Genomic DNA, 15,359 nt, shown 5'->3' with positions numbered 1-15,359 from the left:
GAGTATAATTATCTTAGCCTGGAAGTGCAGAAGACTTTTTGGTGAAAACAGGTATTTGTTTTAAAGAGACAGGGTCTCACTCTGTTGCACTGTTGCCCAGAGCAGCAGTGCAGTCTAACACAGCAGCCTCAAACTCCTGAGCTGAAGTGATTCTGCTACCTGAGTAGCCAGCCTCCCTAGTAGCTAGGACTGTAGTCACATGCCACCATGCCTGGCTAATTTTTTTTTTTAACTTTTTGTACAGATGGGGTTCTCTCTATATTGCCCAGACTGGTCTTGAACTCCTGGCCTCAAACAACTGTCCCACTGGGCCTCCCAAAGTATTGAGTATGAGCCATCATGCCCAGCTGATAACAGCTATTTATTCTAGAGGGATAAATGGATTTTAGCCAGGAAAAGATGGGTATGAAGAGTATTCTGGGGAGGAAGAAGCATCAGTAGCTAAGCCATGAATAGCCGAATAAACCCAAAGTATAGGAGAGAGCTACCTAAAAGGATGGCATTTAAAAGACTTAAGTGTACACCAGGAATGGTAGATGAGGCTCATGGAAAGTGTTACAGGTGATGGTAAGGATGGGTGGAAAAACCACTGAAAGGGGTTTTATTTGGGGGGTGACATAGAACATATGACTGAGGCAATCTTGAAAGGTACCTGTTGGGCATATTTGTGGTGGCATGGAATTGAGGCAGAGGACACCATTTGAGCCAAAGCCTAAGAGTGTGGAATGGCATATCATTATAGGGGATTTATAGTGTTCTTCTATAATTGAAGTGTGGAATGCAGGGAAGGGCATGCAGAGAGATGAGAACAGTAGGCAGGAGACAAATCATGGAGGCTTTTGTGTGCCATGCTGAAGAGCTTGAGCTTTATCTTGTCAGTTATCACTCTGGTGCTATGTAGAAGATGGATTAGAGCCAGTAGCCCTGTTGAGAGATGAAGCCCTGACCTAAAGAAGTGGCAGAAAGGATGGAGAGATTAAAATTAAGGCATTAAAACAGAGGTTCTTCTCCTTGGCTATACAAACAGACCAAGATCACCCACGGAGTTTCTTAAAAATACAGTCAACTACATCACATTCCTGGAGATCCTGATTCACTAAGTTGGAGTATGGATGCAGGCAACTTATTTTGCTTTTTATTTTTGTTTTTTACATGAACATACAGTAAATTTGACTTTTCTTTTTTACTGTACACTACCACGAATTAATTTTAGCACACATGAAGATTTATGTAATCTGTCGCAGTTGGGATACAGAATAGTTTTAGCACCCCCCAAAAAATCCTTATGCTTATAGTCACACCATTTCTTACATACCTAACCCGTGGCAGCCACTGATCTGTTCTCTTTTGTCATTTTAAGAATGTCATATATACAGAATGATACAGTGTGGAAGCTTTTGAGATTGGCTTCTTTCACTCAGCATGCCTTTAAGGTTTATCCAAGTTGCTGCATGGTATTAGTAGTCTGTTTCTTTTTTACTGCTGAGTAATATTCCATTGTATGGATGTCATTTATTTTGTTGAACATTCATTGAAGGACATTTGAGTTGTTTCCAGTTTTGGCAGTATGACGAGAGCTTCTGTAAATATTCATGTACAGATTTTTACGTGAATTTAATTTTTCATGTTTGTCTAGGGTAGGTAGCCAGGAGTGGGATTGCTGGGTCATATGGTAAGTATATGTTTAATTTCATGAGAAACTTACAAACTGTTTCAGTTCTAGTTGCTCCATGTACTTACCAACTCTTGGGAGTGTCAGTATTTTTTAAATTTAACCATGTTAATAGGTATGTAGTATTACATTATTGTGGTTTTTATTTGCATTTTCTTAATGGCTAATGATGTTGAGCTTTTTTTTTTTTTTTTTTTTTNACAGTGTTTCACTCTTTTGCCCAGGCTGTAGTGCCGTGGTGGGATCTCAGCTCACTATAACCTTTGCACCCCTGGGTTCAAGTGATTCTCCTGCCTCGGCCTCCTGAGTAGCTGGGATTATAGGCACCCACCACCATGCTTGGCTAATTTTTGTATTTTTAGTAGAAATGGGGTTTTACCCTGTTGGCCAGGCTGGTCTCGAAATCCTGACCTCAGGTGATCCACCTGCCTCAGCCTCCCAAAGTGCTAGGATTACAGGTGTGAGCCACCAAACCTAGTCTTTACATCTTTTTTTTTAAATGTTTATTTGCCACTGCATATCCTCTTTGGTGAATGTATAAGGCTTTTGCCCATTTTTAAATTTGGTTATTTGTTTTCTTACTGTTAAGTTTTAAGAGTTTTTAAAGTGTGTATTCTAGATACAAATCTTTGCCAGATAAACGATTTGCAAATATTTTCTGTAGCCTCCCTTTTATTCTCTTAACGTTGTCTTTCACAGAGCAATCATTTTAGTCTTGATAAATCTATTTTATTTTTTTTCTTGTATGTCACATACTTTTGGTGTTGTATCTAAGAACTCTGCCTAATCCAAACTCACAGTTTCTCCTATGTTTTTCAAAGTTTGATAGTTTTTTGTTTTACATTTAGATCTCTCATCCGTGTAAGTTAATTTTTGTATAAGGGGGAGTTTTAGGTCAAGAGTTTTTTTGTTTGTTTTGTTTTGTTTTTTTGCAAATTGGATGTCTAATTCCAACACTATTTGTTGAAAGTATTACCTTTTCTTCATTGAATTGCGTTTGTACTTTTGTAAAAAAATTAATCATCTATACTTCTGTGGGACTATATCTGGACTCTATTCCAGTGATCTGCTTGTCTACTCTCTAATACTACGTTGTTTTTATTATGATAATTTTAAATTCTTAAAATTCGAGACAGGGATTTCTCCTAAGTTATTCTTCTTTATTTAGATTTGTTTTGTCTATCCTAGTTACATTGCCTTTCCTAGCAAGTTTTAGAACCTATCTACGTGTGGAAAATCCTACTAGAATTTTGATTGGCAGTGGATTAAATCTGGAGATAATTTTGGGGAAATCTTTGTTGTTTTTAGAGTTTCAGTCCATGAACATGATATATTTATTGCTTTTTTAGTTCTACTTTGATGTTTTATCAGCATTTCTTTTAGTATATATTTTATATGTGTTTTGTTAAGTTCATACTTAAGGATTTTATTTTGTGGGGAGCTATTGTGAATATTTTGTTTTGTTTTGAGACTGGGTCTCGGTCTGTTGCCGAGGCTGGAGTACAGTGGCATGAGCACAGCTCACTGCAGTCCTCACCTTCTGAGCTCAAGTGATCCTTCTGCTTCAGCCCCCCAAGTAGCTGGGACTACACATGCGTGCACCACCCTGCCTGGCTAATTTTTAAAGTTTTTTTATAGAGATGGGGATCTTACTATAATGCCTGAGCTGGTCTTGAATTCCCGGACTCAAGCGATCTTTTTGCCTTAGCTTCCCAAAGTGCTGGGATTACAGGTGTGAATAATCATTGTACCTGGCTATAAATAGTATTTTTTAAAACTTTGGCTTTTCAGTCGTTCATTGCTAATATATAGAAATATGATTGATTTTTGTATGTTGCAACCTTGCTAAATTCATTTATGAATTCTAAGTAGTTTTTTTCCTCAAGATTTCTTGGGATTTTTAAATTTAAATAATCATGTAATTTGTGAATAAGAACCTTTGTATTTCTCTCTAACCTACATGCCTTTATTTACTTATTTACACTATCTGATGTTCAGTACAAAGCTGAGTAGAAATGAAAGGGTTTCCATACCCAACCAGCTCTTGGTTTTGTGTAGCTACTCTATCATTCTCCTCTATTGCTAGATTACTGAGAGTTTTTAAAATGATGAGTGGATGCTGGATTTTGTCAAATGATTTTTCTGTATCAGTTGAAATGATCATGTGAGTTTTCTTCTTTAGCCTATTTCTGTGGTAGATTACATGGGTTGATTTTTTTTTTCTTTTTTGAGATGAAGTCTTGCTCTGTCGCCCAGACTGGAGTGCAGTGGCACATTCTCAGTTCACTGCAACCTCTGTCTCATGGGTTCAAGCAATTCTTGTGCCTCAGCCTCCTGAGTAGCTGGGTGGCACGTTCCACCACACCCGGCTTTTTAATATTTTTAGTAGTTTCACCATGTTGGGCTGGTGTCAAACTCCCAATTTCAGGTGATCTGCCCACCTTGGCCTCCCAAAATGCTGGGATTACATGTGTGAGCCACCACTCCCGGCCTCTTTTTTTTTTTTTTTTTTAATTTTTTGAAAATATTACGTTTCTGTACTGCTTTTGTTCAGTGCAATTCTGATGCTAACTACATCATAATTTGGTTCTGGTGTTGAGTTAGATTTCACAGGTTAAGGCAACCAGTCTGGCCAACAGGGTGAAACCCCCTCTCTACTAAAAATACAAAAATTAACCTGGCATGGTGGCAGGCGCCTATAATACCAGCTTCTCAGGAGGCTGAGGCAGGAGAATCGCTTGAACCCTGGGGTGTGGAGGTTACAGTGAGCTGAGATCATGTCACTTTACTCCAGCCTGGGCGAAAAAGCGAAACGTTGCCCCCACCCCCCAAAAAAAGGTTTATTCTAAAGATACAAAACTAAAACTAATTTAATGTTAAAATTTTAATGTAATATTAAATATTTAATATTAAATTAGTTTTGTTTCCTTAAAATAAACCCCAGTGGGTCATAGTGTTTAATTCTTTTTATAGATTGCTGGATTCTAGTTAATATTTGATTGATGATTTTTGCATCTATATTCATGAGTGATATTTGTCTGCATTTTTCTGTGCTGCCTTTGTTCAATTCAATTCTGATGCTAACTATATCATAATTTGGTTCTGGAGTTGAGTCAGATTTCACAGATTAAGGGCACAGTTCCCAGCAAAACTGTTTTCACTTCAGATACTAGCTATAAGCTTGAGAGTTTCCAGACCACCTGCACTTCTGACCAATTGGCTACAAATTCAGGGGTTCTTGTTATCTCCTCAAGTTCTGTAGAACAACTTGCAGAACTCAGGAAAGTGCTTTTTCAGGATTATCGTTTTGTTGTAAAGGATACAAATTAGGATGATTCAAAAGAAGAGAGCTATAGGGTGAGGTTTGGAAGGGCCCCAGACAGAAAGCTTTTGTGTCCTCAGAATGCTTTACCCTCCCAGCTCATCAATGTGTATCACTAACCAGGAAAGCTCACCCAAGCTTTCGGTATCCAGAGTTTTTCTTGGGGTGTCATTACACAAGAATTATTGAGTGAGTAATTGGCCACATGATTGAATCCAAGCTGCAGCCCTCTCCGCTCTTTGGAGGTGGGGCTGAGATCATGTGGTTCAAAGCCCAAACTTAATTCACATAGTTGTTCTTTCCAGCATGGCTAATCCCTATCCTGAAACTGTCCAAGGGGTTCACCATGAATAATAAAGATGCTCCTATCAGGAAATTTCAAGGATTTAGAGGCTTCCTGAACTAGGGACAAAAACCAACCAGATTCTTAATTATATGACAGTTTAGGCTGGGCCTGGTGGCTCATGCCTGTAATCTCAGCACTTTGGGAGGTCGAGGTGGGCAGATCACTTGAGCCTAGGAGTTCAAGACCAGCCTGGGCAACACAGCAAAACCCTGTCTCTACAAAAAACACAAAAATTAGCTGGGTGTGGTGGCACACACCTGTGTCACAGCTACTCGGGAGGCTGAGGTGGGAGGATCACGGAGCCTGGGGAGTTTTAGGCTGCAGTGAGCTATGATGGTGCCACTGCACTCCAACCTGGGCAACAGAGTGAGTGAGACCCTGTCTCAAAATAAAAAAACAATATTATTATTATACAATAGTCCAGTTTTGTTATCAAGATAATATTGGGCTCATGAAAGAACTGAGATGTGTTTTATCTTCTAATATTTTCTAGAGGAGATTGGACAGAATTGATTGAAGTTCTTTTATAAACGTGGTAGAATTCTCAGGTGAAACCATCTGGTCCAAGAGATTTCATTTTTGATACTGTAGTTTTTAATCTATGAATTCAATGTCTTTAATAGTTACAGGACTATTTAAATTATCTATTTCATGTTGGAAGAATTGTGGTAGCTTGTGCTTGAGGAATTGGTCGGTTCTGTACTGCTTTTGTTCATCTCAGTTCTCAGATTTATGTATGTAGAATTGTTTGCACCTAGTCCCTCTTAATGTCTATGGTGTTTGTACTGATATCTTGCTTTATTCTTTCCTTCCTCTTACTAGAGTTTCTATTTTATTGATCTTTTTAAACAACCAGCTTTTTAAATTGATTTTTCCTATTTTTCTGTTTTCTGTTTTGTTGAGTTTTGTTCTTGTATTCTTTCTTTCTCTGCTTGTTTTGGGTTTATTCTGTGCTGCTTTTCCTAGTTACTTAAGGTGGAAACTTAGATTTGTGACTTTTTTTCTATGAAGTAGTTAGTGCTGTAAGGCTCCCTTTAATGAAGTGTGCTTTAGCTGTATACCATAAAATTTGTTACATTTTTGTTTTTATTGAGTTCCATGTATTTTTTAAAAATTTCCTTAAGACTTCCTTTTGACCCATGGATTATTTAGAAGTGTGTTGTTTAATTTCCAAGTTTGGAAATGCTAGTTTTTCTCCATGATTCCTATTTTTATTTCATTGTGGTAGAGAACACACTCTGGGCTGCTCTGCCTATGGAGTAGCCATTTTTGTATTCCTTTATTTTCTTAATAGACTTGCTTTCACTTTACTCTTTAAAAAAAAGCACACTCTATATGGTCCCAGTTCTTTTAATTTTGTTGAGATTTGTTTTATGGCCCAGAATATGGACTGTCTTGGTGAATGTTCCATGGATATTTTAAAAGAGTGTGTATCTAGCTGTTATTGATTGGAGTATTCTAATAATTTATACCTGCTGCTTGATGATGTTCAGTTCTGTATCCTTAGTGATTTTTTTTTTTTGTCTGGTAGTTATATTGTTGCAAGAGGGATGTTTAATTCTTCAGCTATAATAGCAGATTTGTCTGTTTTTCCTTTCAGTTCTATTCATTTGAATTTTATGTTATTTTGAGGCTCTTTTTTTATATACACATTTAGGATTACTGTGTATTCTTGATATATGTGACTTTTTTATCATTGTGTAATGTCCTTTTTTCTGGTCATTTTTTTGTTTTCAATTCTACTTTATCTGATACTAATACTAAGTACTCAGGGGAGGGCTTGAGTCCTGCTTGTAGACTTCACAGTCGGGGGAAGTAAAGCCCTTTTTGTTCATAGCTGGGAGGTGGAAAGCCTCAGGCAAGTTTTCAAACTCCTCTCACCCTCCACCTGGAAGTAAACTTGGGGCTGTTGCAGGGGGCACCTGGGAGTGAGACTGATGCTATGGTTTGCATGGAAGTTGGGTGAGACCTGTGACTGCTGGGTGAGACCTGTGACTGCCCACTTCCCCCAACTTCCCTGACAACCTGCATGACTCAGCAGAGGCAGCCATAATCCTCCTAGGTACACAACTCCAGTGACCTGGGAATCTTACCACATACTCCACAGCATCTGCAGCAAGACCCATCCAAGGAGAGTGTGAGCTCAGATATGCCTAGCCCCACCCCCACCTGATGTTCCTTCCCTACCCACCCTGGTAGTGGAAGACAAAGGGCATATCATCTTGGGAGTTCTAGGGCCCTGCCCACTGCTGGTCCCTCTCCACACTACTACAGCTGGTGCTTTCTGGAAAGCACCACCTCCTGGCAGGAGGCCAACTAGCACAAAAACAGAGCATTAAACCACCAAAGCTAAGAACCCTGACCGAGTTGATTGCACAGAACAGGTGCTGGTATCCATGGCTGATCACAGGACTCTGTGCAGACAAGCCTCAGTACCATCCGGGAGCTGGCTAGACTTGCTGGGTGGATAGACCCAGAAGAGAGACAACAATCACTGCAGTTCCGCTCACGGGAAGCCACATCCACTGGAAAAGAGGAAGAGTACTACATCAAGAGAACACCCTGTGGAACAAAAAAATCTGAACAACAGTCTTCAGCCCTAGACCTTCTCTCTGACAGAGACTACCCAAATGAGAAGGAACCAGAAAACCAACCATGGTAATATGACAAAACAAGGCCTGTCAGCACCCCCCAAAAATCATGCTAGTTCACCAGCAGTGGATCCAAACCAAGAAGAAATCCCTGATTTAAAATCCCTGAAATTTAAAAGAATTCAGGAGGTTAATTCTTAAGCTAATCAGGGAGGGACCAGAGAAAGCCAAATTGAAGGAAATCCAAAAAAAAATCAACTCCTGGCTCAAATGATCTTCCTGGCTCAACCTCCCAAGTAGCTGGGATTCTAGGTGCACACCACCAGACCCAGCTAAATGTTTTCTAATTGTTGTTTTAGACCTTTTTTATTTAATGTAAAATTTATATATAAGGACATGTCTGCTATTTTACTTTTGCTTCCTGTTATTCCCTCCGTTTTTCTTTACTGTGTCCATTTCCCTGCCTTTATGTGGATCTCTTGAAAAATTTTTAGAATTCCATTTTGATTTTTCTGTTGGAATTTTGACTGTATCTCTCTATATTTGATTTTTGGTGGTTGTACGAGACATTATATTATTCATACATTGCTTTGCACAGCATACTGATGTCAACATTTTACCAGTTTTAGTAACCTGTAGAAAAACTTTAGCTCCATTTAGGTTCTTTTATCTTCCCTCTCTATAGTATTGTCTTAAATAGTTCCTCTGCATAAATTAGGAATCACGTAAGACAGTGTTTTTTATGTTGAATGTGTAATATGATTTTTTAAACTCAATAGGAGAATGGTGGTATATGTTGCCATATTTTTACACTTCCCATTCTTCACAGTGTTTCAAAATTTATCATTTCATTTGTGTTTGAAGAACTTTAGTTATTCATTTAGGATAGATTTTGTGATCACAGGTTTTTTAGGCTTTTTTTGTTTGTTTGTTTTGGTTATCCTTCATCTGAGAAGATCTTGATTTTACCTTTATTCCTTTAGGATTTTTCACAGAATATCTATATAACTCTGGGTGACAGATCTTTTCTTTCAGCTTTTGGAAATGTTGTGCCACAATCCCTACATGTTGGCTTCCATGGGGTCTGATAAATCCACTGTCGTTCTAATCATTCTTCTTCTATTGATATTATGTCATTTCTACTGCTTTCAAGATTGTTTTGTCTTTAGTTTTCTGGAGTTTGATTCTGATGTGTCTTGGCTTGGATTCTATCCTGTTTGGGTTAGAAGCTCAGCCTCTGCTGAATCTATAGGTTTGTGTATAATAGAGTATTTTGTATTAGCGGTTACAACCCAACGTTGGATCGTGAAGTCAGTTTTGTGGCTTATGGCTGATATTATGATTGGTTTTTAATAGACTAGAAAATGAAAATATATCCTAGAATAACAAGGATAATAATTAAATTTTTATTTTTTAACATATATATGTAGGTGTTTTCTGGAATCCAGTATAGTGGTTTGCAGCAGAAATGTTGGAAAACTGTTATGACCATTCACAAGATTTTGTTTTGTTTGAAAAAAGACGCTAATTAACACCCCCGTATCTGACACTTTGATGCTAATGAGCACAAAGTATTTTTTTTTCCTCCAAATCACCTGGGTTTCATACTCTGTTTCTTCTAACCAGTTAAATTATTTAAAAACTTATGAAGGTAAGTAGATGTTACATTTTGTATAAACTCAAAGCAGATGGCTTTAGGAACAGTGTTACTTTCTGCCCCTGATGTTGTATGCAGTAATCATAAGTAGGGAAGGTATGCAAAGGAAAGGGGAAGAAAATAGCAAAGAAGAACAAAATTATATTTTTTCTTTCTCTTTTAGTTCTCCAGAATATGGTAACATTTATTAAATGTCTGCTTACTATGTAACTCACACTGTGCTAGGTGCTAGGAATGCAAAGAAGAATGAAAAAAATGTCCCTGTTCTATGTAATAGATCACTAAAGCTTATTCTTCATGTCTAGCTGAAATTTTGTATGCTTTGATCAATAGCTCTCTTTTCCCCATTTGTGTACTTCCTCTAGTCTCTGGTAACCGTCATTCTACTCTCTACTTCTGTGAGTTTGACTTTTTTAGATTCCACATATAAGTAAAATCATGTGTCTTTCTATGCCTGACTTTTTTCACTTAGCATATTATCTTCCAGGCCCATCTGTGTTGTCGCAAACGACAGGATTTCCTTCTTTTTAAGGCGTAATGGTATTCCGTTGTGTATATTTTATCACATTGTCTTTATCCATTTATCTGATGATGGATACCTAGGTTGCCTCCATATTTTAGCTACTGTGACTATAATAAGTAATAATGCATCGTATGTTTCAAAATTACTAAAAGTAGATTTTAAATGTTTTTACAATTAAAAAATTAGCTTGATTTGGTCATTCCAAATTGTAAAAACATTTGGAATGACCAAATCGTAAAAACGTATCAAAACACCTCATTGCACCCCATAAACATATAATATATACAATTAATATGAGTCCACTAAAATAATTAAATTCATGTTCCTTGCATTCAGGTAGCTCAGAATCAAGGGTAAGCAAGTAATCACAAGTGCTTTGTATATAAGTGCCTTATAAAGATAGGTCCTTGGTTCTATGGGAGCACATTAGCAGGAATGATGAGTGAGAATGGGAAATGGGCAAGAAGCTGAGGCTGTGGAATATTTCACCTAAGAGGTGAAGTTCAGCCTCCATCTTGAGAGGAGGAGCCAGGGATTGCCAGGCATATCACAAGGGAATTGATTTAGGGGGCAAAGCCCTAGCTGCATTTTACTAAGCTCTGTAACCTGTTAACCATCTGGTTTCCTTACCTAGATCTTCACAACACATTAAAAGAGCTTTTCATGATCCTCACAATCCTTTTGTACCTCTAGGTAGCTCTCTTCCATTTGTCAACAAGTTATATCAAACCCCATTCTCTCTAAGCCTCTTTAACTCTTCCTATTTCAGTTATCTATCATTGTGTAGTAAACCACCCAAGACTCAGTGCTATAACACAGTGATCATTTTATTATACTTATGTGTGTCAGGAATTCAGATGAGCATGTTGCTGCTTCACAGTGTCTGGGGCCTCAGCTGGGCAAACTGAAATGACTGAGGGAGATGTGAATGGCTGGGAACTGGAATCCTCTGGAGCCATCTTTATTTACATGTCTGGTGCCAGGATGGTGATGACTTGAAAGCTGGGCTCAGCTGGGATTGGTGACTGAATTATATTTATGTAGCCTCCAAGTAGCTTGGGCTTCTCACAACGGAGCCACCGGGTTCACAGCAGAGCCATGGGGTTCCAAGAGGGGGTACCTGGAAAGCCAGTATTCTATTATAGAAGAATCAGTGAGGAGCTGCTTGGCCTTTCTGACCTGATCTCAGCCGTTGTTCACTGTCACTTCCACTGCATTCTCTTGGTTATAAATGAACCCCTAAGACCAGCCTAGATAAAAGGGGAGGGGAATTAGACTATCTCTTGGTGGCAAGGTCACTTTGTAGAAGAGCATGTGGGATGGCAGATACCATAGTGGCCATTTTGGAAAATACAGTCTGCCACACTCTTTCCCAGTCTTCATATTCATAAATCTTGATTCCTACTGAATATTGCCACTTGAATATCCCACACTTACTTAAAATAAAACATGACCATTACTTCTTCTTCTCCCCACCCCTCCAACTCTACCCCTGCACATTGAGAAAATGGCATTGTGTCTGAGTACCTCTATTATCCAGTTATGCAAGCCAGATCCTCTTTTCTTCTTAATAACTCCCTTCCCTACTCCCCAGATTTATAAGATTGTTCCATTCTTCTTCCTTGTCCATGGAATTTACATTTACTCATCCCTGTTGTCACCAGCTTTTCTTAGAACAGTGTTTGCACACATGCAATTTGAGATAGATCACAGAAATACTGAAGTTAACTTTTGTAGTCACATTCCATTCTTCAGACGTGGCTCAAAGCTACTTGTGATTAATTGGTGGCTGATTTGATTCTCTTTCTAGAGAATTTTCCTTTGTGAGTTTATTCATTTAAAAGGAGCAAAGCAGGAAAGAAGCACAATAGGATGAATTCCATAAATATTTTTGAATACTGGCAGCATTATGATAATTGATATATAGACTCCAACAGTTACTGCTTTGAAGGAGACGGTACTTCGGATGTGTAGGTTCTAATGTGTTTATTAAAAACTATCCATTTACAGCTGGGTGTGGTGGCTCACGCCTATAATCCCAACACTTTGGGAGGCTGAGGAGGGTGTATCACCTGAGGTCAGGAGTTCAAGACCAGCCTGACCAACATGGTGAAACCTCATCTCTAATAAAAATACAAAAATTAGCTGGGCATGGTGGCAGGTGCCTGTAATCCCAGCTACTAAGGAGGCTGAGGCAGGAGAATTGCCTGAACCCAGGAGGAGGTTGCAGTGAGCCAAGATCACACCACAGCACTCCAGCCTGGGTGACACAGTAAGACTTCGTCCCCCCCCCAAAAAAAAAAAAGGCAAGCAAACAAAACTGTTTTGCCTTTGAGATCTTTCCTTAAATTACCACTTTAGTTTGCATTGAGTAGCTACTGTTACTTTGTAAACTGTACTATATATAAGACAAAATTGATATCATGAGAGGTAAATACAAATTATTCATAGTGTATGGATAATAGAATTTGTTGAATCCATGTAAATATTATTTTGAGGTTTGTATTTGTACTGTCAAAGTGGAAAAAAGCAGCTAAGCAAGTTGATAGTAAAAATAATGTTGGGGAGGATGTTTCATGTACTTAGGAGATCGGGTGTAATTCGCATATACTCATGTGTTTTTTAAAAAAAATACCAGTCTTTTCTGTTAATTAAACAAGTCCTGTGCCTTATAAACAGTATTGACTTGGCTAGAAAATATTACATAGAAATTCCATAAATAAGCAATTCATAAGTTTTAAATTGTATGCCATTCTTAGTAGCATGATGAAATCTTGCTCTGTCCCATTCAGGACTTGAGTCTTTGTCCAGCGTCTCCATGCTCTATAAGCTACCTTCCTGTTTAGTCACTTAGTAGCCATCTCAGTGATCACAACTGACTGTTACAGTATGGCAGTACTTGTATTCAAGTCACCCTTATTTTACTTAATAGCCCCAAAGTGCAACAGTAGTGATGCTGGCAATTGAGATATGCCAAAGAGAAGCTTGTAAAGTACTTCCTTTAAGTGAAAAGGCGAAAGTTCACAACTTAAGAAAAAAAATCATATGCTGAGGTTACTAAGATCTATAGTAAGAAATAATCTTCTATCTGTGAAATTATGAAGAAGGAAAAAGAAATTTCTCGCTAGTTTTGCTGTCGAACCTCAAACTGTGAAAATTACGGCCATAGTAATGTATGATAAATACTTAGTTAAGATGAAAAGGCATTAAATTTGTCATGAAAGACATGAACAAAAACATGTTCTAGTTGACAGTAATCAAGTTTGATTTTATCCGAGGTTTCAGGCATCCACTGAGGTCTTGGAATATATCCCCTGCAGATAATGGGGAATACTATAATGTGTTTATCCTGATAATTGTAGAATGATATTTTTCAGTTCATTTGCACCAGTTATTAGAAGTTTGCTTAAGTATAGCACAATGTAGTGGATAATACAATAGTTTAAGACTAGAGAAACAAGTTTCTGGATCACTGCTTACTAGCTGTCAGACCTTAGAACTGGCCATTATTTATTCTGATCCTTAGTTTCCTTATCAAGTTGATTGCAGATGTTCAGCCATTCTTTAGCTTGTGGGCTGTACAAAAACACATGGTGGGCTTTTGTTCACCCATGTTTTAGAATATAAGGAACCTTTATAATCTAGTAGTTGGTGAAGTTAGGGTTGTTTCTCATGCTCACAGTTATTTAGTGACATTTGATATCAAAACACAGGGCTCTTAAAAATGTTTTACTTCCTCTGATATTCCTAGTTAGTTTATAATTTACTTAACCAGAATGCTCTCATTCACCTTATACAAAAACTGCCAGCTCCTCTTCTTCCCCTGCCTTGCCTTTTTCCTTACCTTACTGGTTTGTAGTAGTATCCCAACCTCTTAAATAACAATGATTTATTTTTTAATGAACAGTACTAAAAAAATTATTTTACGATGATTTAGGGCAGTCAACACAACATTTCCTCCTTATCCATACGTTTATTTTATTTTATTTATTTTTGACACAGAATCTCATTCTGTTACCCAGGCTGGAATACAGTGGCATGATCTCAGCTCACTGCACCCTCTACCTTCTGGGTTCAAGCGATTCTTGTGCCTCATTCTCCTGAGTAGCTGGGACTACAGGCACATACCACCACCCCTGGCTAATTGTATTTTTAGTAGAAAGGGGGTTTCACCATGCTGGCCAGGCTGGTCTCTAATTCCTGACCTCAGGTGATCGACGTGCCTCGGCCTCCCAAAGTGCTGGGATTATAGGTGTGAGCCACTGTGCCCACAGCCCACACATATATTTTAAAGTGACTTAGATTATTTCTGATTGTATGTCTTCATGGTCTGTGCATTTTTAGTAGCTCATCTACAGATCTTAAATATCATTGTGAACCTTTATTAAAGCAGTATTCTAAATAGCTGCAGATAATATTTTTATACTATCTCTCTTCCAGTTCTACCAGTTATAAAATGAAAAGGGGTTTGGTTCACAGAAAACTAGACTGAAAAACTGAACATCAAATGCCTGGCACACAGTAGGCAATGAATAAATTGTATATATTGTGTAAATAAGTTGTATGTATTGTGGGAATGAATTGTAGAAATTGTATAGCAAGGTGATTTGGCAAAGTCACTTTGTACAGGGTTTAACACAGTCCCTGGTATATGAAAGATGCTCAGTTAGTGATAGTTTTAAATAATAACTTATAGGCCAGTAGTTTATGATATCCAAATTTAACACATTTTGTTCAGTATTCTCAGATATACCTATATCTGAGCAGCTAATAAACCAGAATCTGTAGGTAGATTACCTAATATTGAAACCTGATTAACCATACACCCAAGCCATGCAGCCCTTGGACAAGTTATTCAACCTCTCTTCCTCAATTTTTCAATCTTTAAAATGAAGATGTAGTATATACCTCATAGGATTGTTGTCAAACATAAGTATGCTAGTTACATGTAAAATGTAATGGTCTACGTAAAGTTTAGTGTATGTGTAGTAGTACTAGGCACACATTTGAAAGTCCTTCTTCCAAATTTCAAGCAGATTTTGTCAATTAGCCAGATTTTTTTTTTTTTCAAGAGATAGAGTCTTGCTCTGTCACCCAGGCTAGAGTGCAGTGGTGTGATTTCTCACTGCAACCTCTGCCATCCAGGTTCAACTGATTCTTCTGCCTCAGCCTTCCAAGTAGCTGGGATCACATGTGCGCACCATCATGTCTGGCTAATTTTTGTATTTTTAGTAAAGACAGCGTTTCA

The sequence above is a fragment of the Cebus imitator genome, unplaced genomic scaffold, assembly GCF_001604975.1.
Source record: "Cebus imitator isolate Cc_AM_T3 unplaced genomic scaffold, Cebus_imitator-1.0 Scaffold817, whole genome shotgun sequence".
NCBI lineage: Eukaryota > Metazoa > Chordata > Mammalia > Primates > Cebidae > Cebus > Cebus imitator.
Note: the sequence above shows the minus strand (reverse complement) of the source record.